Source organism: Stenella coeruleoalba, assembly GCF_951394435.1.
Source record: "Stenella coeruleoalba genome assembly, contig: scaffold_60, whole genome shotgun sequence".
Lineage (NCBI taxonomy): Eukaryota > Metazoa > Chordata > Mammalia > Artiodactyla > Delphinidae > Stenella > Stenella coeruleoalba.
The window spans coordinates 201,538-220,726 of NW_027646020.1; the positions used below are offsets into that span (position 1 = coordinate 201,538).

At 44.1% G+C, this 19,189-nt stretch overlaps 1 long non-coding RNA gene across 15 annotated transcripts in view; it reads right to left on the reverse strand.

Annotated features, from left to right (window-relative positions):
• The window catches only part of LOC307181385, a 420,414-nt gene that overhangs the window by 127,023 nt on the left and 274,202 nt on the right, over window positions 1-19,189 (reverse strand). Inside the window, exon 1 of one of the 15 annotated variants that reach the window (XR_013826631.1) lies at window positions 15,183-15,240. The exons of 13 other annotated variants lie outside the window; for them this stretch is intronic. This is a non-coding gene — a long non-coding RNA (uncharacterized lncRNA). Of the gene's footprint in view, window positions 1-13,606; window positions 13,666-15,182; window positions 15,241-19,189 lie in introns of those variants that run through there. One more of the 15 variants, XR_013826632.1, reaches the window with a different exon arrangement.

A 19,189-nucleotide genomic window follows, 5' to 3' on the forward strand; every position in this document is an offset into this window, starting at 1 on the left:
CTGAATATATTCAGGAAAAAACGCATACGCCCTTTTTGGCCAACCAAGCAAGCTTGCAAAGGAAATCTGCACTACAATGAAGTCTCACTTCCCCCCGGTCAAAAGGGCCATCTGAAAAAAGTGTAAAATCCAGAAAGGCAACAGGCCATTGAGAACTGGGAGCCTTGTTATGCTGATGGGCGGGAGGTAAATTGCCAACAGACACTCGGGTGAAGTGTATGGTGTTTCCTGAAACATCTAAAAAACAAAGCAACAGAGCCTAGGGCACTTCCACTTATGGTCCTATAGCTTAGGGAAATTAATATCAAAAAGACACAGCAACCCCAAAATTTGGGACGGCTCTTTTTACAGGAATCACTTCTACGGCACAAGTTAAATATCCCAGAGAGCAAATAATGGATAAAGAAGTTGCGGTACTTCTGTACAACAGAATACCACTCAGCAATGAAATCTATGTCACCAGGCCCGTACCAGCATAATGAGTGGATTGAGGCACGATGATTCTAAGTGAAATAAGTCACACAGGAAAAGAAACATCATAAGGTATCACTAATACACGGAATGTGAACTTGGCTACACATGAACTGAATTACAAAACAGAACAGGGTCTCAAGTTTAGAAAACCAACTTATGCCTGCTTAAGGGGGAAGGTGAGTTGGGGTGCTGCATAAAAGCAGAGTTTGAAATTAGCACAGATACCGTTCCATAAGCCAAATATGTAATAGACAAGAGCTACCCCTTGCTCAACGAAATGGATTCAACAATGAGGTATCACCTCACACCTGGTAGAATAGGCATCATTGAAAATCTACAAACAAAAAATGCTGGAAAGGGTGTGGAGAAAAGGAACCCTCTTCCACTATTGTTGGGAATATAAATTGATACAGTCATTATGGAGAACAATATGGAATTTCTTAAGAAACTAACAATAGAATTACCATATGATACAGCAATCCCAGTACTGGACATATACCCAGACAAAACCATAAATCAAAAAGAGTCATTCACCGCAATGTTCAATGCATCACTATTTACAATATCGAGGTAATGGAAGCAACCTAAATGCCCACAGACAGACGAATGCATAAAGCTGTGGTACATATATAAAATGGAATATTACTCAGCCATGAAAAGGAATGAAATTGGGTCATTTGTAGAGACGTCGATGGATCTAGAGACTGTCATACAGAGTGAAGTAAGTCAGAAAGAGAAAAACAAATCTTGTATATTCATGCATATATGTGGAACCTAGAAAAACTGTACAGATTAACCATTTTGCAAGGCATAAATAGAGCAACAGATGTAGACAACAAACGTATGGACAACAAGGGGGGAAAGCTGTTGGGGGGGTGGTGGTGGGAGGAGTTGAGAGACTGGGAGTGGCATGTATACATTTATATGTATAAAATAGATAACCAATAAGAACCTGCTGTATAAAAATATAAAATAAAATTCAAAATTAAAAAGAAATAAAATTTAAAAAATAAAACAGAAAAAACAATTATTCCCTGCACATACATGTATTTATATGAATAAATTATTTCCATGCTTATATCTGTAAATACAAAAAAGAGGAATAAAATCTACCTTGAACCAAAAACGAAAAAGAGAAAAAAAACACAGAACCCACCAGTTCCACAGAGGAAAACCGTATCAGGGCACTTGCTCCAGTTGTAAACAATTCTGAAGTTGGTCAGTGGTGGGGAATCGTCTCCCATTCAGCCAGCAGCCCCCACGCAACAAGCGTCCTCATTGCAAAGCTGGGGCACCGTGCCGAGGCATCTGTGAGTAAACGTGAGCTGAGCCCCAGGCCAGTTGCTGCTGAACTATTCCCACCCGTCCCAGGTAAAACACCTGAATATATACAAGGACTTGAAAGCCTAGAGGAAGGGCCATAGAGCCACACGAGTGACAGCATGCCGGCCGACTTGGTGCCTGCAGGCCAGCCAGGATGGTCCTGGCCCTGGGTGCTCTTCTGGAAGATTTCCATTTCCCTGCCTGAGATACCCGTCCTGTCCCTGCCCCCACTGCTTTTTTCCTTCCTCACCTCTGCCCAGGGAGAAATTCCAGCAGCAGGTATGGGTGACACATCCTCTTCTTTAGCAGGTGGCAGCCTGGCAACTGCTGCAGAAAGTCCAGCAGAGCCCCACTCACACTGGGCCACCCACAAAGCCGTGGCCTCTCACTCCCTCCCACCAGCCCAGCCCCGAGACTGCTGACAGGGCAGAGAAAATGGCGTCAGGCATGGCTGCAGGGGCTCTTGCTGCCTGGAGTGGTATTTATATTGATCTCAACCCAGGCACACCTGGGGAGGGCTGGCCGGCACGGTAAGGCTGCCCAGGTCAGCCAATCATCACCCCTCAGGGGCTCACAGTTGCAGAAAATGGAACTTGCTGAACCGGCCAGGTCCAAGGAACAGGTGTGGGCTCCTGAGAGTCAGGATAGACAAGGGGCTGCAGCTTTGGCTTGTTTTCTAATCATTTTATCTGGCCCATGAGTGGGAGACAACTTCAAGAAAACCCTCTCCTAATGAGAGGAACCCAGGAGTCAGGCAGAGGAGGGGTGGGTGGTGGTTGGAGACAGAGGCCTGGTGCCCCGGTTGCAGTGGAAGTCTCTGGAAGACCAGGTGGAGGGAGGCCTCACGGAGTGATGCCCAGGGTCACAGACCTGTCGCAGCTGCTGTTTGTTAGTTCAAGTCCTGCTCTGAGGTGCTCTGTGTCAGCTCTGAGCGACAGGTGAGCTGGGGGTGCTCTGCAATGAGGGCTATGTGCACGGTTCCTGTGTGCCCAGCCCTGCCACGGTACCTGCAAGGGTAGCTCTGTATCCTGGGAGGGGCCTGACCACGAGAGCCCCGTGGGCTGGGGTGGGGGTGGGGTACCTGCCCAGGTGAGCTCCATATTCTGGGATTGGTCTGACCACGAGAGCCCCATGGGCTGCTGGGGACCTGGTAAAGGATGTCAGGACAGTCAGTGAAGCCACCGAGGATATACCTCCAGTTGCTCCTAATTCCTACACCCTGCTGGTCATTCTACCAACCACCAGGACATGGTATTCTGTATTAGTCTTCAATGATGCCTTCTTTTGTATTCCATTAGTCCCAGAGTCACAAGAAATTTTGGCTTGTGAGTGGCAGGACTCAACATACAACTAAAACAATACTTCCGGGCCGTCTGGCCCCAAGGGTGCAAAAATTCCCACACCATCTTTGGGGAAAGCTTAGCTAAAGGCCTAAAAGTTCTACCTCTGGAAAAGGAAACCCTCCTTCAATATGCAGACGACATTCTGATCACCAGCCCTACTAAGGAGGCCTCTGAACTACCAAGCCAATAAAGGATAGAAGTTGTCCAAGAAAAAGCTCAAATATCACAGACTGCGGTGACCTGCCTGGGCTTCATTCTCACAGAAGGTCAGAGAAGCCCATCCCAGGAAAGGGAAGAAACCATTTTCAGCCTTACCCCTTTCTAAAACTAGAAGACAGCTTAGGGGTTCCTGGGGAGGCCAGGGTTTGCTGCTTCTGGATCCCTAACTACAGTCTACTAGCTGGGCCTCTATATGAAACACTGAAAGGAAAAGATGATGATCCTTTTGAATAGAATCCAGAAGTGGCCTTTCAAGAATGGAAAGAGCAGTCAATTCAGACCCTTGCCCTGGAACTCCCTAATTTAGCTAAACTCTTTGACCTTTACATTCCCGGTGAAAGGTGAATCGCCATTGGAGAATTAGTGCAAAAACTAGGACCACTTGAAATGGAACAATGCAAGAATGCCATCCAGGTAGGATAAACTACGGTCACTAAGGGGCTTGGCCCACTGCCACATCTGGCCAAGATACTGGCGGTATCTAAAAACCTGGAAATCAGCAGCCCAAAAGGCCACCTCCCTCCTAAGGGAAAAGGACCCCACGTGGTGATCCTAACCACCAACCATGCCCTGAAGTTGCAGGGTTCGCTCCGTGGGCACACCGACCTCGAGTGAGGAGGCCCTCCAACTCCAACATCCAGAGAGATAACCGGGGGCAACAGGGCACCATGACGACTCGTGTGAACATCACTTGACCTGGAGTTTCTCTCATAAAACAACAAGAGTGTGTCCCAAAAGAGTAGACTACTGCTTGCAGGACTTACTGCACCCAGAGGGGAGCTAATAATCTTGGCGGGGGAACAGTATACCACACTGTCACCATAGAAAAGCCTACAGACACCGTGATGATGGTGGCCAATAAGACCGGCTGGACTCCTGTTTACTTCAAAAGGCTGTTGACTCAGTAGCCATCATGGTCCTTGATCACCACTGACCCTGGACTGTCTGGGAGTTGAGCGGGCAGGGCTCTGACACCTGGTGCTGTTTGTACGTTAATTCAGGGGCCTAATTGAAGAAAGCGCAGACTACTGGTCAGAGCATCTAGGCTGGCAGAGACGGTCAGCCTAAGGTGGCCGAACAAATGTGGGGCGGGGTGAAACCGGCCCCCACAGCGTCTCTGCACATCTCTTTCCTGGACCCTTAAAGGTCATTAGAATCTATAACACTTCCAATGCTGGTGCTCAGGTGGACGAGCAGGGAGGCAGGTGTCCTGGGGACAATCAACGTCACCGGGAGGCTGCTGGGGAGAAGCTCTGACCCTCGCCCCAGGGTATGAGGGCTCCCAACTCAGCACTCAGCAGTTACAGAAGAAGGGTCTGCACCCTCAGCACTCCAAGAATGAGGAACGGGACAAAAGGCAGAGGAGGGGTTTGTCCCCAGCAAAGCCCATTAAAAATCCCTGGGAGATAAAAATAGAATCTGGGCAATAAAGTCAAGTCTAACCTTTTTTATCCTTTGTGCTTTGTCTAATTTCACGTGCTCCTAGGGTCCCGCATGCAGAGGTTCCACACCCGGCACTTCAGACCAGATTTCCTAGTGCAGAATGGCTGGGTCGACACCTCAGCTCCTGGGGCCCAGTGCAGACTCCACGATATAGAGCCTGAGCTACAGCCAACCCGGCCCTCGAGAGCTCCGCCGCCTCCCTCCCTCCCACTGACTCTGACAGGATCTCTACACAGCAGCCCAGCCCACAGCCCACGGGGTAGTGCATGCTCTCACCTCTCCATTCTCTGATCAAAATATAAAGTTTCCTTTGCTTGTGAACCAAACTCAGTCTCGATCTCTTGGCCCCAATGACACTGGGCAGGGGGACACTTGTTGGGGTCCACTCTGGAGGATCAGTAACAGAAATTGAGACTATTGTAACCTCAATGAACAGATGTGTGAGCCAAACTGTAGTTAACATAGAACAGTGTATAAGGCTCGGGTAAAATAAGATGTTTTTAACACTTCCATTTGATATTTCCATCACTTTTTATAAGCAAGTTCAGTGAAAAGGTTTGTCTTATTTGTCAGGTCAATATTAGAGAAACGAAGTGATTTCTTTCCAAGGATGTACAGCTAATAATCTTGGTTAAACCTTCAATCTTGTTTTAAATGCTTTTCCATTGAAAATGATACCTCTCTTTCAGCTCCCCCATTTCTGAGAAGTATAAAATCTTATAATTTATTATTACCAAAGGGGAAAGGTGGGAGGAGGGATAAATTAACAGTTTGGAATGAACACATACACACTGCTATGTATAAAATAGATCATCAACAAGGAACTACTGTATAGCACAGGGAACTACACTCAACATTTTGCAATAACCTATAAGGGGAAATAATCTGAAAAAGAATAGATATTTTTATTGACATCATCTATCAATGACAGTTAAAGTGTAGCCTAAGGGAAGCTGGTGGTGAGTGCTTCTGACCCTGAAGACTTCAATCATCTAAAGTTTGGACTCTGCCTACTTCCCAAGGCCCTTAATGAACATATGTGTAGCTGTAGCTTAAAAAATTCCCCAGTTTGGGTTTCGGGGAGACACTGAGTTTGAAAAAGCCCTGGTGTTCTCCTTACATGAATGGGACTCTTCCTACTGCTAAAACATGTCTGTCACACCCAGAGGATGGTATACCGTCTGATCGGGAAGAGTTTGGAAAAGGCATCTCATCTCCTCATCTCCTGGTGCTCGGGTTCACCCCTCCAGCGTCTTTACTAACAGTCTCCCCACTTGGAGATGTCAGCACTGTCAACATCCTGTTGCGTACAGTTTGGAATTTGTCCAGAGGATGAAGCGGAAGGATGAGGAACAATGAGAGACAAGTCCTAGGTGTTCAGACAGGCACATTTCCAATCAGGAAGACGAATTGACCAAAGGCTAGGGTTGCCCATGGAAACAGTATAGGGCTTGAGGAAATCCCGCTGCTTTGTGTCCAGTTCCCATAAACACAAGTTGAACAATGGAACTCAGGGGCAGTAAAATTCACAAAACTGCAGAGTTGAAAATATCCATCACTGAAAAATGTCTTGAGGAAAGTCAGAGAAAAGGACTTGTAAGCAAGGGAGAATGGCAGGAAAGGGATTTGAGGAGGTAGAAAGGACTCGCCATTAAGCACAAGAAAAGGAGCTGAACATTGCCAACATTGCCAACATTGCAGTTGGCCAAAAAGGGTGTATGCGTTCTTTTCTGTATATATTCAAGAAAAGGGCATACACTTTTTTAGCCAACCAAACAGGTGGGCACTGGAAGTCAATACTACAAAAGATATCACTTCGCATCAGTCAGAAGAGCCATCCTCATAAAGCGTAAACAACAGAAATGCAGGACAGGGCAACGAGAAGAGGGAGCCCTGTGAGACTTATAGTGGAAATGTATATTGCCAACGGCCATTCTGGAGAAGTGTATTGTGTTTACTAAAGCATCTAAAAAATGAGCTACAGAGCATAGGGCACTTGCACTCATGGGCGTATATCTTGGGAAAAACAAAAATCGAGAGGACACAGGCACCCCAATGTTTACCCCCTCTCTGTTTAAAAGATCCTCGACTAGGATATAACTTAAATGTCTCTGGAGGGAAAAAATGGATAGAGATGTGGTACTTAGGTAGAGTGGAATATTATTCAGCCTGGAAATCAATGAAATATGGCCAGTTGTAACGACTCCGGAGGAGTTACGTATGATCATTCTAAGTGACAGAATTCAAAAAGAAAAAGACACATATCATAAGATATCACTTAAAGGTGGAATCCAAAATGGCTACACATGAAATAAATTACAAAACAAAAACATAGTCAAATATGTAGAAAACACGCATAAGGCTGCTAAACGGGAAAGGTGGGGAGGGGTGAGGCATCATCCAGGAGGTTGAAATTAGCAAAGATACCATTCCAAATACCAAACTGATAATCAACAAGGCCTACACGGTAGCTAAAAGAACTGCACTCAGCACACTCAAGTCACCGGAAAAGAATATATACGACTGGTAAGAATCTGAAAAAGAATTTATTGATGTCTCTCTGTACGTGAATCAAGTGGATGTACAGCAGCAAGAAACAGAGCTTTGAAAATCAGCTGTAACCAATATAGTAATAAATTGAAAAAAATAAACGACAGAGAGACAGAGAAAACCTCTTACAACTTTTCCTCAGGGACGGTGATGCAACATGGATTGAACACATCTAGACCCACAGCAGGATGAGACATAAGGCTGGAAACTGTTTGCACTAAGAGAAATGTGAGGTTGGGTGAGGAAATGCACACCCTTTAAAGTAATACTACCTGGTACCCATTCAATGGGTCCCAAATCTGCAGGTTCAAGGGATCTTCCTACAGCTAAAACATGCATGGAAAACCCAGAGGACTGTACACCATGTGATCGGGAGATGTGTCTAAAATGCACCTCATTTATCCTCTCCTGGTGCTCCTGTTCACCATTCCAGCCACGCTACTTAGAATCTCCCCACTTGGAGAATCAGCACATTTAAACTTCTGTTTCACACATTTTGCAAATTGTGAGGAGGATGAACGGGAAGAGGGGGAACCAATGAGAGAAGAGTTGTAGGGGTTTGGACGGGCACATATCACTCTAATTTCCCATTAAGAATAAGAATTAAAGAAAGGCTCAGCCTGCCTCGCCGGAGCCAAAATAGGGCCTGAAGCAATCCTGTGGGTTTGAGGCCAGCTCACAAAAGAGCAACTTAAAAAATGGAGCTCAGGGTCACTGCAATTCACAAACCTGCAGAGTTATAAATGAAAACTAACGTCCAAAAATATGTTGAGGTAAGGCAAAGAAGAGGATCTGAATGCAAGACAGAATTGCAAGAAACAGATTTCAAGAGATAGATTGGACTCGTCTTTAACGCACATGAAAAGCGGCAGAATTTCGACAATGATGCAGTTGGCCCAAAAAGGCGTATGCGTTTTTTCCTGATTATATCCAGGAAAAAACGCATACGCACTTTATGGGCAACGAAGCAAGCAAGCAATGCAAATGTGCACAACAAAGAAGTCTCACTTCCCACCGGTCAAAAGGGCCATCCTAAAAAATTGTAAAAACCAGAAATGCAGGACAGGCCATGGAGAACAGGGAGCCTTTATACGCTGATGGGCAGTGTGTGAACTGCCGAGAGCCACTCTGGAGAAGTGTATGGTGGTTCCTAAATCATCTAAAAAACAGAGCTACAGAGCATAGGACACTTCCAATCATGGGAGTATATCTAGGGAAGTCTAAAAATCAACAAGACACAAGCACACCACAGTTTAGGGCTACTCTGTTTACAAGAACCTCAACTTCAGTACACCTTAAATATCCCAGGAAAGAGAACAATGGATAAAGAAGATGTGGTACTTATGTACAATGGAATATCTCTTCACCATGAAATCAATGTAATAAGGCTAGTAGAAGGATAAAGAGTGGATTTAGGTCCGATAATACTACTTGAAATAAGTCAAACAGAAAAAGAAACATATCATAAGATATCACTTATAGAGGGAGGGTAAATATGGCTGCACAAGAAATGAATTACAGAACAGAACAGTGTCTCACATTTAGAAAACACACTTATGTCAGCTTAAGGGGAAAGGAGAGGTGGGGTGATGCATAAAACCAGAGTTTGAAATTAGCACAGATACCGTTCAATAAACCAAATAGGTATTAGACAAGATCTACACCTTGCTCAATGAACAGGCCTCAACACACCCTATACACCGCAGAGAAATATATCTGAGGAATAAGAATCTTAAAACCCATGTATTGATATATCTCCATAAGGGAATCAAGTGTGTGCAGAGCGGCACAAACACAGCAGTGAAAAGGAGCTAAACCCCATTATAGAAATAAATTTTAAAAACAAAACGCTGAAACAATGAAAGAGAGAAAAATTCTTACAAAATTCGCTCAGGGGCTGTGATGCAACCTGGATTGACCACATATAAACCCACAGCTGGATAAGACATAAGGCTGGACACTTGGGGCTGACAGGATTGGTGAGCTTTGGTGAGCAAGTGCCGAAAGTTTAATGCAATACTTCATGCTACTCAGTCCAAGGGTCCCAACACTCCAGGTTGAAGGGAATCTTCCTACAGCTAAACCATGCTTGGGAAACCCAGCGACTGGTATACCATATGATCGGGAAAGGTTTCTAAAACGCACCTCATTTTTCCTCTCCTGGGGCTCCGGATCGACATTCCAGCCGCTTTACTAACAACATCCCCACATGGAGTCAATGCCTTTAAGTTCTGGTATCGCACAGTCTGCAGTTAGTGCAGAGGATGAATGGGAATAGGGGGAACCAGTGAGAAACTAGCTGTAGTGGTTTCAATGGGCACATGTCACTCTAATATCACATCAGTAAGAAGAATTAACCAAAGGCACAGCAAGGTGCCCCAGAAGAAAAATAGGGCTTCAAGGAATCCTGTGGTTACGGGGCAAGACCACAAAAATAAGAGCTAAAAAATGGACCTAAGGGCCACTGCAATTCAAAAACCTGCACAGTTATAAAGGCCAACTATTTTTAAAAAATATATTGAGGTAAGGCTATGAAGAGGCATTGAAAGCAAGGCAGAATTGCAGGAAACCGATTTCAGGAGGTAGACTGGAATTGCATTGAAAGCATATGAAGAGAGTCAGAAACTCGACAATGATGCACTTGGCCAAAAAGGGCGTATGCGTTTTTTCCTGAATATATTCAGGAAAAAACGCATACGCACTTTTTGGCCAACCAAGCAAGCTTGCAAAGGAAATCTGCACTACAATGAAGTCTCACTTCCACCTGGTCAAAAGGGCCATCTGAAAAAAGTGTAAAATCCATAAAGGCACGACAGGCCATGGAGAACTGGGAGCCTTGTTATGCTGATGGGTGGGATGTAAATTGCCAAGAGCCACTCTGGAGAAGTGTATGGTGTTTCCTGAAACATCTAAAAAACAAAGCAACAGAGCCTAGGGCACTTCCACTTATGGTCCTATAGCTTAGGGAAATTAAAATCAAAAAGACACAGCCACCCCAAAGTTTGGCACGGCTCTGTTTACAAGAACCTCGTTTACGGTACAAGTTCAATATCGCAGAAAGTAAAAAATGGATAAAGAACTTGTGGTACTTACGTACAATGCAATATCACTCAACAATGAAATCTATGTAATCAGGCCCGAAGCAGCATAATGAGTGCATTCAGGTATGATGATTCGAACTGAAATAAGTCACACAGAAAAGAAACATCATAAGGTATCATTAATACACAGAATGTCGACTTGGCTACACATGAACTGAATTACAAAACAGAACAGTGTCTCATGTTTAGAAAACCAACTTATGCTTGCTTAAGGGGGAAGGTGAGTTGGGGTGCTGCATAAAACCAGAGATTGAAATGAGCACAGATAAAGTTCCTTAAGCCAAATATGGAATAGACAAGAGCTACTCCTTGCTCAACGAAATGGACTCAACACCCCATATTAAACGCCTAAGAATATACCTGACTAGTAAGTATCTTAAAACCTATGGATTGCTATGTCTCCAAAAGAGAATCAAGCGTGTGTACAGGGGCATAAACGCAGCAGTGATAGGATTGGAGAGGTTCGGTGAGCAAATGAAGACCCTTTGAAGTCATATTGCATGGTACCCATTACACGGGTCTCAACTCTCCAGGTTTAAGGTATTCTTCCTTCAGCTAAAACATGCATGTGGAACCCAGAGTATGATCAACCGTGTGAACGAGAGACGTGTTCAAATATGTCTCAGTTTTCCTCCCCTGGTACTCGGGTGCAACATTCCAGACGCTTTACTAACACTCTCCCCACTTGGAGAGTCACCACCTTTAACCTCCTGTTTGGCCCCGTTTGCAATTTCTGCGGAAGATGAACAGGAATAGGGAGAACCAATGAGAGACTAGCTGGAGGTGTCTGGACGGGCAAATTTAACTCTCATTTCCCACCAGAAAGAGGAAATAACCAAAGGCTCAGCATGCCGTGCCGGAACCAGATTAGGGCCTGAAGCCATCCAGCGGTGTTGCGGCCAGCTCACAAGAAAACGAGTTGAAGAAAGGAGCTCAGGGGCACTGTAATTCACAAACCTGCAGAGTTATAAATGACAGCTATCGTCCAAAAATATACTGAAGTAAGGCTGCCAAGAGGACTTGAAAGCGGGGCAGAATTGCAGGAAACCGATTTCAGGAGGTAGACTGGAATTGCATTGAAAGCATAGGAAAAGAGGCAGAACGTCCACAATGATGCACTTGGCCAAAAAGGGCGTATGCGTTTTTTCCTGAATATATTCAGGAAAAAACGCATACGCCCTTTTTGGCCAACCAAGCAAGCTTGCAAAGGAAATCTGCACTACAATGAAGTCTCACTTCCCCCCGGTCAAAAGGGCCATCTGAAAAAAGTGTAAAATCCAGAAAGGCAGGACAGGCCATGGAGAACTGGGAGCCTTGTTATGCTGATCGGCGGGATGTAAATTGCCAACAGACACTCGGGAGAAATGTATGGTGTTTCCTGAAACATCGAAAAAACAAAGCAACAGAGCCTAGGGCACTTCCATTTATGGTCCTATAGCTTAGGGAAATTAAAATCAAAAAGACACAGCCACCCCAAAGTTTGGGACGCCTCTGTTTACAAGAACCTCGTTTACAGTACAAATTCAACATCGCAGAAAATGAAAAATGGATAAAGAAGCTGTGGTATTTACTTACAAAGCAATATCACTCAGCAATGAAATCTATGTCATCAGGCCCTTAGCAGCACAATGAGTGGATTCAGGTATGATGATTCTAACTGAAATAAGTCACACAGAAAAAGAAACATCATAAGATATCACTAATACACGGAATGGAAACTTGGCTACACAGGAACTGAATTACAGAACAGAACAGGGTCTCAAATTTAGAAAACCAACTTATGCTTGCTTAAGGGTAAAGGTGAGTTGGGGTGCTGCATAAAACCAGAGATTGAAATGAGCACAGATAAAGTTCCTTAAGCAAAATATGGAATAGACGAGCTACTCCTTGCTCAACGAAATGGACTCAACACCGCATATTAAACGCCTAAGAATGTACCTGACTAGTAAGTATCTTAAAACCTATGGATTGCTATGTCTCCGAAAGAGAATCAAGCATGTGTACAGGGGCATAAACGCAGCAGTGATAGGATTGGAGAGGTTCGGTGAGCAAATGAAGACCCTTTGAAGTCATATTGCATGGTACCCATTCCACGGGTTTCAACTACCCAGGTTTTAGGTATTCTTCCTTCAGCTAAAACATGCATGTGGAACCCAGAGTATGATCATCCGTGTGAACGGGAGACGTGTTCAAATATGTCTCAGTTTTCCTCCCGTGGTACTCAGATGCAACATTCCAGACGCTTTACTAACACTCTCCCGACTTGGAGAGTCAGCGTCTTTAACCTCCTGTTTGGCCCAGTTTGCAATTTCTGCGGAAGATGAACAGGAATAGCGAGAACCAATGAGAGACTAGCTGGAGGTGTCTGGACGGGCAAATTTAACTCTCATTTCCCACCAGGAAGAGGAAATAACCAAAGGCTCAGCATGCCGTGCCAGAACCAGATTAGGGCCTGAAGCCATCCAGCGGTGTTGCAGCCAGCTCACAAGAAAACGAGTTGAAGAAAGGAGCTCAGGGGCACTGTAATTCACAAACCTGCAGAGTTATAAATGACAGCTATCGTCCAAAAATACACTGAAGTAAGGCTGCCAAGAGGACTTGAAAGCGGGGCAGAATTGCAGGAAACCGATTTCAGGAGGTAGACTGGAATTGCATTGAAAGCATAGGAAAAGAGGCAGAACGTCCACAATGATGCACTTGGCCAAAAAGGGCGTATGCGTTTTTTCCTGAATATATTCAGGAAAAAACGCATACGCCCTTTTTGGCCAACCAAGCAAGCTTGCAAAGGAAATCTGCACTACAATGAAGTCTCACTTCCCCCCGGTCAAAAGGGCCATCTGAAAAAAGTGTAAAATCCAGAAAGGCAGGACAGGCCATGGAGAACTGGGAGCCTTGTTATGCTGATGGGCGGGATGTAAATTGCCAACAACCACTCAGGAGAAGTGTATGGTGTTTCCTGAAACATCTAAAAAACAAAGCAACAGAACCTAGGGCACTTCCACTTATGGTCCTATAGCTTAGGGAAATTAAAATCAAAAAGACACAGCCACCCCAAAGTTTGGAACGGCTCTGTTTACAAGAACCTCGTTTACAGTACAAGTTCAACATCGCAGAAAGTGAAAAATGGATAAAGAATTTGTGGTATTTACTTACAAAGCAATATCACTCAGCAATGAAATCTATGTCATCAGGCCCTTAGCATCACAATGAGTGGATTCAGGTATGATGATTCTAACTGAAGTAAGTCACACAGAAAAAGAAACATCATAAGATATCAGTAATACACGGAATGTAAACTTGGCTACACAGGAACTGAATTACAGAACAGAACAGGGTCTCAAATTTAGAAAACCAACTTATGCTTGCTTAAGGGTAAAGGTGAGTTGGGGTGCTGCATAAAACCAGAGATTGAAATGAGCACAGATAAAGTTCCTTAAGTCAAATATGGAATAGACAAGAGCTACTCCTTGCTCAACGAAATGGACTCAACACCGCATATTAAACGCCTAATGTACCTGATTAGTAAGTATCGTAAAACCTATGGATTGCTATGTCTCCAAAAGAGAATCAAGCATGTGTACAGGGGCATAAACGCAGCAGTGATAGGATTGGAGAGGTTCGGTGAGCAAATGAAGACCCTTTGAAGTCATATTGCATGGTACCCATTCCACGGGTCTCAACTCTCCAGGTTTAAGGTATTCTTCCTTCAGCTAAAACATGCATGTGGAACCCAAGTATGATCAACCATGTGAACGGGAGACGTGTTCAAATATGTCTCAGTTTTCCTCCCCTGGTACTCGGGTGCAACATTCCAGATGCTTTACTAACACTCTCCCCACTTGGAGAGTCAGCGCCTTTAACCTCCTGTTTGGCCCAGTTTGCAATTTCTGCGGAAGATGAACAGGAATAGCGAGAACCAATGAGAGGCTAGCTGGAGGTGTCTGGACGGGCAAATTTAACTCTCATTTCCCACCAGGAAGAGGAAATAACCAAAGGCTCAGCGTGCCGTACCGGAACCAGATTAGGGCCTGAAGCCATCCTGCGGTGTTGCGGCCAGGTCACAAGAAAGCGAGTTGAAGAAAGGAGCTCAGGGGCACTGTAATTCACAAACCTGCAGAGTTATAAATGACAGCTATCATCGAAAAATATACTGAAGTAAGGCTGCCAAGAGGACTTGAAAGCAGGGCAGAATTGCAGGAAACCGATTTCAGGAGGTAGACTGGAATTGCATTGAAAGCATAGGAAAAGAGGCAGAACGTCCACAATGATGCACTTGGCCAAAAAGGGCGTATGCGTTTTTTCCTGAATATATTCAGGAAAAAACGCATACGCCCTTTTTGGCCAACCAAGCAAGCTTGCAAAGGAAATCTGCACTACAATGAAGTCTCACTTCCCCCCGGTCAAAAGGGCCATCTGAAAAAAGTGTAAAATCCAGAAAGGCAGGACAGGCCATGGAGAACTGGGAGCCTTGTTATGCTGATGGGCGGGATGTAAATTGCCAACAGACACTCGGGAGAAGTGTATGGTGTTTCCTGAAACATCTAATAAACAAAGCAACAGAGCCTAGGGCACTGCCACTTATGGTCCTATAGCTTAGGGAAATTAAAATCAAAAAGACAAAGCCACCCCAAAGTTTGGGACGCCTCTGTTTACAAGAACCTCGTTTACAGTACAAGTTCAACATCGCAGAAAGTGAAAAATGGATAAAGAAGTTGTGGTATTTACTTACAAAGCAATATCACTCAGCAATGAAATCTAGGTCATCAGGTCCTTAACATCACAATGAGTGGATTCAGGTATGATGATTCTAACTGAAATAAGTCACACAGAAAAAGAAACATCATAAGATATCAGTAATACACGGAATGTAAACTTGGCTACACAGGAACTGAATTACAGAACAGAACAGGGTCTCAAATTTAGAAAACCAACTTATGCTTGCTTAAGGGTAAAGGTGAGTTGGGGTGCTGCATAAAACCAGAGATTGAAATGAGCACAGATAAAGTTCCTTAAGTCAAATATGGAATAGACAAGAGCTACTCCTTGCTCAACGAAATGGACTCAACACCGCATATTAAACGCCTAAGAATGTACCTGACTAGTAAGTATCGTAAAACCTATGGATTGCTATGTCTCCGAAAGAGAATCAAGCATGTGTACAGGGGCATAAACGCAGCAGTGATAGGATTGGAGAGGTTCGGTGAGCAAATGAAGACCCTTTGAAGTCATATTGCATGGTACCCATTCCACGGGTCTCAACTCTCCAGGTTTAAGTTATTCTTCCTTCAGCTAAAACATGCATGTGGAACCCAAGTATGATCAACCATGTGAAAGGGAGACGTGTTCAAATATGTCTCAGTTTTCCTCCCCTGGTACTCGGGTGCAACATTCCAGACCCTTTTCTAACTCTCTCCCCACTTGGAGAGTCAGCGCCTTTAACCTCCTGTTTGGCCCAGTTTGCAATTTCTGCGGAAGATGAACAGGAATAGCGAGAACCAATGAGAGGCTAGCTGGAGGTGTCTGGACGGGCAAATTTAACTCTCATTTCCCACCAGGAAGAGGAAATAACCAAAGGCTCAAGGTGCCGTAACGGAACCAGATTATGGCCTGAAGCCAACCTGCGGTGTTGTGGCCAGCTCAAAAGAAAGCGAGTTGAAGAAAGGAGCTCAGGGGCACTGTAATTCACAAACCTGCAGAGTTATAAATGACAGCTATCGTCCAAAAATATACTGAAGTAAGGCTGCCAAGAGGACTTGAAAGCGGGGCACAATTGCAGGAAACCGATTTCAGGAGGTAGACTGGAATTGCATTGAAAGCATAGGAAAAGAGGCAGAACGTCCACAATGATGCACTTGGCCAAAAAGGGCGTATGCGTTTTTTCCTGAATATATTCAGGAAAAAACGCATACGCCCTTTTTGGCCAACCAAGCAAGCTTGCAAAGGAAATCTGCACTACAATGAAGTCTCACTTACCCCCGGTCAAAAGGGCCATCTGAAAAAAGTGTAAAATCCAGAAAGGCAGGACAGGCCATGGAGAACTGGGAGCCTTGTTATGCTGATGGGCGGGATGTAAATTGCCAACAACCACTTGGGAGAAGTGTATGGTGTTTCCTGAAACATCTAAAAAACAAAGCAACAGAACCTAGGGCACTTCCACTTATGGTCCTATAGCTTAGGGAAATTAAAATCAAAAAGACACAGCCACCCCAAAGTTTGGAACGGCTCTGTTGACAAGAACCTCGTTTACAGTACAAGTTCAACATCGCAGAAAGTGAAAAATGGATAAAGAAGTTGTGGTATTTACTTACAAAGCAATATCACTCAGCAATGAAATCTGTGTCATCAGGCCCTTAGCAGCACAATGAGTGGATTCAGGTATGATGATTCTAACTGAAGTAAGTCACACAGAAAAAGAAACATCATAAGATATCAGTAATACACGGAATGTAAACTTGGCTACACAGGAACTGAATTACAGAACAGAACAGGGTCTCAAATTTAGAAAACCAACTTATGCTTGCTTAAGGGTAAAGGTGAGTTGGGGTGCTGCATAAAACCAGAGATTGAAATGAGCACAGATAAAGTTCCTTAAGTCAAATATGGAATAGACAAGAGCTACTCCTTGCTCAACGAAATGGACTCAACACCGCATATTAAACGCCTAAGAATGTACCTGACTAGTAAGTATCTTAAAACCTATGGATTGCTATGTCTCCGAAAGAGAATCAAGCATGTGTACAGGGGCATGAACGCAGCAGTGATAGGATTGGAGAGGTTCGGTGAGCAAATGAAGACCCTTTGAAGTCATATTGCATGGTACCCATTACACGGGTCTCAACTCTCCAGGTTTAAGGTATTCTTCCTTCAGCTAAAACATGCATGTGGAACCGAAGTATGATCAACCGTGTGAACGGGAGACGTGTTCAAATATGTCTCAGTTTTCCTCCCCTGGTACTCGGGTGCAACATTTCAGACCCTTTACTAACACTCTCCCGACTTGGAGAGTCAGCGCCTTTAACCTCCTGTTTGGCCCAGTTTGCAATTTCTGCGGAAGATGAACAGGAATAGGGAGAACCAATGAGAGACTAGCTGGAGGTGTCTGGACGGGCAAATTTAACTCTCATTTCCCACCAGGAAGAGGAAATAACCAAAGGCTCAGCGTGCCGTGCCGGAACCAGATTAGGGCCTGAAGCCATCCTGCGGTGTCGCGGCCAGCTCAAAAGAAATCGAGTTGAAGAAAGGAGCTCAGGGTCTCTGTAATTCACAAACCTGCATAGTTATAAATGACAGCTATCGTCCAAAAATATACTGAAGTAAGGCTGCCAAGAGGACTTGAATGCGGGGCAGAATTGCAGGATACCGATTTCAGGAGGTAGACTGGAATTGCATTGAAAGCATAGGAAAAGAGGCAGAACGTCCACAATGATGCACTGTGCCAAAAGGGCGTATGCATTTTTTCCTGAATATATTCAGGAAAAAACGCATACGCCCTTTTTGGCCAACCAAGCAAGCTTGCAAAGGAAATCTGCACTACAATGAAGTCTCACTTCCCCCCGGTCAAAAGAGCCATCTGAAAAAAGTGTAAAACCCAGAAAGGCAGGACAGGCCATGGAGAACTGGAAGCCTTGTTATGCTGATGGGCGGGATGTAAGTTGCCAACAGACACTCGGGAGATGTGTATGGTGTTTCCTGAAACATCTAAAAAACAAAGCAACAGAGCCTAGGGCACTTCCACTTATGGTCCTATAGCTTAGGGAAATTAATATCAGAAAGACACAGCAACCCCAAAATTTGGGATGGCTCTTTTTACAGAAATCTCTTCTACGGCACAAGTTAAATATCCCAGAGAGCAAATAATGGATAAAGAAGTTGCGGTACTTATGTACAACAGAATACCACTCAGCAATGAAATCTATGTCACCAGGCCCGTACCAGCATAATGAGTGCATTGAGGCACAATGATTCTAAGTGAAATAAGTCACACAGAAAAAGAAACATCATAAGGTATCACTAATACACGGAATGTGAACTTGGCTACACATGAACTGAATTACAAAACAGAACAGGGTCTCAAGTTTAGAAAACCAACTTATGCCTGCTTAAGGGGGAAGGTGAGTTGGGGTGCTGCATAAAAGCAGAGTTTGAAATTAGCACAAATACCGTTCCATAAGCCAAATATGTAATAGACAAGAGCTACCCCTTGCTCAACGAAATGGATTCAACAATGAGGTATCACCTCACACCTGGTAGAATAGGCATCATTGAAAATCTACAAACAAAAAATGCTGGAAATGGTGTGGAGAAAAGGAACCCTCTTCCACTATTGTTGGGAATATAAATTGATACAGTCATTATGGAGAGCAATATGGAATTTCTTAAGAAACTAACAATAGAATTACCATATGATACAGCAATCCCAGTACTGGACATATACCCAGACAAAACCATAAATCAAAAAGAGTCATTCACCGCAATGTTCATTGCATCACTATTTACAATATCGAGGTAATGGAAGCAACCTAAATGCCCACAGACAGACGAATGCATAAAGCTGTGGTACATATATAAAATGGAATATTACTAAGCCATGAAAAGGAATGAAATTGGGTCATTTGTAGAGACGTCGATGGATCTAGAGACTGTCATACAGAGTGAAGTAAGTCAGAAAGAGAAAAACAAATCTTGTATATTCATGCATATATGTGGAACCTAGAAAAACTGTACAGATTAACCATT